Source organism: Somniosus microcephalus, unplaced genomic scaffold, assembly GCF_052327205.1.
Source record: "Somniosus microcephalus isolate GS21.2 unplaced genomic scaffold, FLI_Smic_1.0 unresolved_chr1, whole genome shotgun sequence".
NCBI classification, from domain to species: Eukaryota; Metazoa; Chordata; class Chondrichthyes; order Squaliformes; family Somniosidae; genus Somniosus; species Somniosus microcephalus.
The window spans coordinates 56,604,484-56,610,046 of NW_028225179.1; the positions used below are offsets into that span (position 1 = coordinate 56,604,484).

The 5,563-nt window shown below is 45.0% G+C and overlaps 1 non-coding gene across 1 annotated transcript; it reads right to left on the bottom strand.

Annotated features, from left to right (window-relative positions):
- Nucleotides 1–5,266: 5,266 nt before the first annotated feature.
- Nucleotides 5,267–5,341, bottom strand: trnat-agu (transfer RNA threonine (anticodon AGU)). Its single transcript has one exon. It is a non-coding gene; the product is annotated as a tRNA-Thr (tRNA).
- Between the last annotated feature and the right edge of the window lie 222 nt (nt 5,342–5,563).

A 5,563-nucleotide genomic window follows, 5' to 3' on the forward strand; every position in this document is an offset into this window, starting at 1 on the left:
AGGACATCTCTTCAAGCCGGCCGCTCACCCACAAAGCAGCACAAACTCACTGATTCAGAAATCACATTATTTTAGCCTCTTTACCAAAAATCCACCGTTTCTAAGCAGTGCCTTGTGTGACTTTTCTGTGGTCAGGACAGAATTGCAACAAATAATGTGTGACGCCGTGATCGTATAATAGTTAGTACTCTCCGTTGTGGCCGCAGCAACCTCGGTTCTGAATCCGAATCATGGCACAGCTTGATTTATATCTCCTGTTCTCTGCGGCACCTGCTGATGGAACGCAATCCCTTAATCAACACGTTAACTTTTACTAAATGAAGAAAATATTTACTGATAGGGTTACGCACAACACGTGGGATGTGTGACAAAATAACCAGCACAAGCACGGCCGCACACATGGTTTCCTGATGTACTGTAAGTTTCTACGTAGTTTTTGGTGAGGTAACAGAGAGGGTTAATGAGGGCAATGAGGTTGACGTGCTGTACATGGACTTCCAAATAGGCGTTTGACAAAGTGCCACATAATTGGCTTGCCAGCAAAGTTAAAGACCATGGAATAAAAGGGGCAGTGGCTGCATGGATACGGAATTGGCTAAGTGACAGTGAAGCAGGGAGTAGTGGTGAATGGCTGTTTTTCAGACTGGAGGAAGGTACACAGTTGTGTTCCCCAGAGGTCGGGACTAGGACCACTGATTTTCTCGATATATAGTAAGGACTTGGACTTGGGTGTACAGGGCACAATTTCAAAATTTGCAAATTACTTTCCCTTAGGGAATTCCACTGACTGAAATGCGAGAGATCCCAGACGAGCTTCTGGCTTTTTGGTCAAACATCACCAATTGCTTCAGCTTGGCGACACTGCAGAAGTCTTGAAATAATAACTGCCCGAATATACTGTGCAGAGCCTGTGTCTAGTATATAACAAGAAACCCGCGATTTTATTATTAAAAGCGGTGATTCAGTCCCTGATGTGCCGAAACTGTGAGGTAAATATGTAAATCTGTTTGTTTCCAGAAGACTGCTCCACATTTTCCACATTGTCAATCTGGCAGCACGAGCAGGACATCTCTACAAGTCTGCCGCTCACCCACAAAGCAGCACAACCTCACGGTTTCAGAAACAACTCATAGATGGAGAATCAAAGGTAAGCGACAGCAGAGGGACTGGCAATTCCTGTAACCCAGGGAAAATGCTTTGGCTCCGTGGGTTAGTTGGTTAAAGTTGCCTGTTTATAAACAGACGTTTCTGGCATGGACTCCCAGCTTTGTTGTATAATTTGTGATATTAAGCAACAAAATAACACTGTATCTGGAAATCACGCTGACCAGAGCATGGAAATAACAATTTTAATAAAATTACCAGCATTTTTTTGAAATCATTGGTGTAAACCTTGGATCTGAGGAGAGCTCTTCGACCTGAAACATTAACCGTGTGTTTCCGTCTCCACAGATGATCCCGGACCTGCGGAGTGTTTACAGCATTTTCTGAATAATTTCATTTCCAGACTCTATAGTATTTAGCATTGTCCTTTAGCCTTGCATTATCAGAAACAAGACTGTGAGTGGACAATTGAAACTCTAGATTTGATAAGTATTGGTGGTTCAGGGGCTAAATTCGCACTTGCATTGTGGGAAACACGCTTTCGACTGCCGGCCAATACAAGTGTGAGCTTCTTACCAAAATACAACAGCAAAATACTGCGGATAGTGGAATTCATACTAAAGTACTTCAGTTAACATTTTAAATTAAAGAAGTTTCATGAAACGCAGTACAAAAAAGACATTTGTATCAAACTTTCCGTCATTCTGCTTGCAAGGAAAAGAGTAATAATTTGAGTTAAGCATCCGTGGGAGAAACCTCAGGGAAACAGCTCCGAGCTTCCACAAGGAGGGAGACGCTGAGACCCGAGCGAGAAAGGAGAAGGATTGGGAGGAAGGATTTTGTTAAAGGCGGTTAGAGCCCGAAGCTGCGGTAATATTTTGGTGTTTGTGGTGGGTTTGCATGGTGTTCTGAATTCGGAACCCGTGGGACCATTTCAAAAGCCAGCTTCTCACATCGTTTCAGCGCTGGACAAAGCAGCACTGTCTAATATTCAGGGCAGAAGGTGTTTCAAGAAGATTGACGTTGAATGTAAGTTTATCCCAATTCAGGCGAGCTCATATGTGCAGAAAGCAAAATGTAAAGGTCCTGCATTGGCCAGAATCGAACACGGGTGTAAGACGTCCAATGAAACATAGAGACGGTCCCTTTAACTTTACTCAGTTGATTGGTTTTCAGTTGCTCCTGTGAAGCTCTGGGATTTCGAAAGATAGGGTAAAAACGACATGTTTTTAATGGAAAGTATTTATATTTTCTACAATGTCGATTGGCTGTAAGAAGCTGAGTTTTGACTAAAATCTAGTGGGGTTCGACCAGAATTTGAAGCTGGGACCTATCGCAATTCAACTGTGATACGCCTAAAGTGATAATTATACCCCTAGACCAACGAGCCGCCGACATATAAGTGTGAAACCCATTAGGTACTGGAATCTCAGATTCTGACGGTACTGAAGTAAGCTGTCTCTGAGAGTGCTATCTAATTAGTCCCACTCTCCATAGACTTGCAAGTGTTTTCCCTTTAAAGTATATATTGGTAACTTGAGACATGACAGAAGCTAAATTAAGCAGGCTTGGGAGCAAAAGGTAAATTTGGACATGACGTTAAAGGTGAATGTCAAAAGAACCGAAGGTGTCAAACATTTAACCCAAACGACGAGAATGGGATTCGAACCCACGTGTGTAGAGCACAATAGATTAGCAGTCCATCGCCTTAACCACTCGGCCACCTCACCTCCCCTCAACGTTTTCGTTTCCTACTCTTTGTATCCAAACAGAACTAATCTGCAAGAAAGTCCGCTTCACCATTTGTCCGGCCCGTGCACTCAGATCTACAATGTTGAAAATGTACAATCAGCTCTGTAAGCAAAAGGCCGTCCGTTACTTCAGGTGAGCGTCTGTCAAAAATGGTCGGTTTGATGTCAAATTCAGAACAGAGAAGAAAAAGTTTGCCGTCGTCAAGAAGTTGTGGGGAGGATTGTGAGCAAATCCAGCGCAACAGCTCATATAAAGGAGTGGATTTAGGAAAAGATTGATATATTTTGAATTAAGTGAGAGGGTTTGCACCTGCGCAGGGAAATCCAATGCAACTTCGAACACAACAACTTAACAACTCGTACGATAGAAACATACTGCAGATGCTGGAAATCCGAAATAACAACAGAAAATGCTGGAAAAACTCAGCAGGCCAGGCAACATCCGTGGAGAGAAATTAGAGTCGACGTTTCGGGTGATCCCTTTTTCAAAACTGGAAAGGAAATTAAATAGATGGAAGGCAGGGCTGCGATGGAACAAAAGAAGTAAAGAGACATTAAGAAGTATTCAAAACCAGGCGAGATGGTAATAGGACAGTGGAGACAAAAGACGGCTCAGATTAGGTGTGAAGTGTACTGGCAGGATGAGAGACAGCTGCCATGTGGGAAAGAGAAAAAAAGGAAACGGGGGGAAGGGAAAACCCAAAACAAAGGGGTGGAAAAAATATAAGTAAAAATGTAATAGGGGCCGAGGTTATGATCTCAAATTGTTGAACTCGATATTGAGTCTGGAAGGCTGCAAAGTGCCCAATCGGAAGATGAGGTGCTGTTGCTCGAGTTTACATTGAGCTTCCGTGGAACAATGCAAGAGGCCATGGACAGTGAGGTCCGAGTGGGAATGAAGCAGTGAATTAAAATGACAGGCGACCGGAAGCTCGGGGTCACCCTTACGGACTGAATGGAGATGTTTCGCAAAGCGGTCACCCAATCTGCGTTTGGTCTCCCCAATGTAGAGGACACCGCATCGTGAGCAGCGAATACAGTATACTAGATTGCAAGAAGTACAAGTAAATCGCTGTTTCACCTGGAAAGGGTGTTTGGGGCCCTGGACAATGGGAAGGGGGGAGGTATAGGGGCAGGTGTTACATCTCCTGCGCCTGCACAGGAAGGTGCCAGGTAAAGGGGAAGGTCTGTTGGGGGTGATAGAGGAGTGGACTAGGGTGTCTCGGAGGGAACAGTCCCTACAGAATGCTGAAATTGGAGGGGAAGATGCGTTTGGTGGCGGGATCACTTTGGAGGTAGCGGAAATGGCGGAGGATGATCAGTTGAATGTGGAGGCTGGTGGGGTGAAAGGTGAGGACAAGGGGAACCCTATCGTGGTTCCGGGAGGGAGGGGCAAGGGTGAGGGCAGAAGTGCGGGAGATAGAACGGACATGGTCGTCGCAGCTGAAATCGCATTCCTTTAAAAAAGACTAACACACAGAATGATCCGGGGCTGTGAGCTCACCCATTTTAAATAGGCACAGAAGGATCCGTGACTGACAACAATCCCGATAATGATTAGCAGCGAAATCAGAAGCTTTATCCATTAGGCCAAGGAAATTCCGTGTGCAATCCGGCTATTTTGCTTCAGAAGGCCGGCCCTGCTTTCGCAATGCCTGTCTGTCGAGCGGTTCCGTAGGTTTGAATGTATCGACTGGTTTCAAAGCAACAATTGAGATTGGTGCAAATGGGACATGTCCCCCCAGGAACAACGATTGTCGCAGAGTAAACTGAAGCTTGCTGAAGTTAAGCAGTTGCAAGTGAATGTTAGGTTAAGGTAATCCCTCAGGAAAGTGGTATAGAAATGGAAGGAGGAAAGAAAAGGAGGGCTATTGATTGTGGAAGGAAAAAATGCTGGGAGAAGAGGTGGGTTTGAAATATGGAGCATCAAGCTCAGGCATGTGAGAGCGCGGGGTTTTGAAGGAGTAAATAGGTTTTCACCGCCAACAAATAATATTTGTTTCATGTAGTAATGATTGATTTCTTGTTGCGTTCTATCAGCAGGTGCCACAGAGACCAAAATATATAAAGCGAGTTATACCATGACTGGGATTCCAACCGAGGTTGCTGCGGGTACAACACAGGGTACTGACCACTATATGAACACGGCGCCACACACCAGCTGCTGTTCTTCTGCTCTGTCCACAGCAAAGTAACGCACAGCACCGCTTAGAAAAGATGAATTTTTGGAGAAGGCCAAAATCAGCACTGCTAGAAATTACGACAGTGGTGGGATTCGACCCATGTCCCATAGCAACATGGAGCCTTTATCCAGACTGGGAACTGATGCAGCCGCAGTCACATTTAAAAGGATTGTAGCCCTTTCACACGAGAATAAACTCACCCCTGGAGAGTCATAAAGAAGAAGAAAAAGGCCCCACTGGGAGTCAAACCCAGGATCGCCTGTTTACTAGACAGGCGCTTTTAACCAGCTAAGCCATGGAGCCAAACTAGGCCTCCGGTGCTCGCCTCCACTCACTGATATCTATCAGCTACCAGTCACCGACTGCTGGAGTCTGAGGCTGTTTTGCCTTTATCCATCTCTCTTGTCCGCCTTGTGTCCCGATGCTGTCTGTATCTCTCGCTGCGTTTATCTCAGTGTCAATCTGTGAGTTGATTCTTAATGAATACTTGTGTTTGTGTCATACATTAAATAAATGAGGAGATCA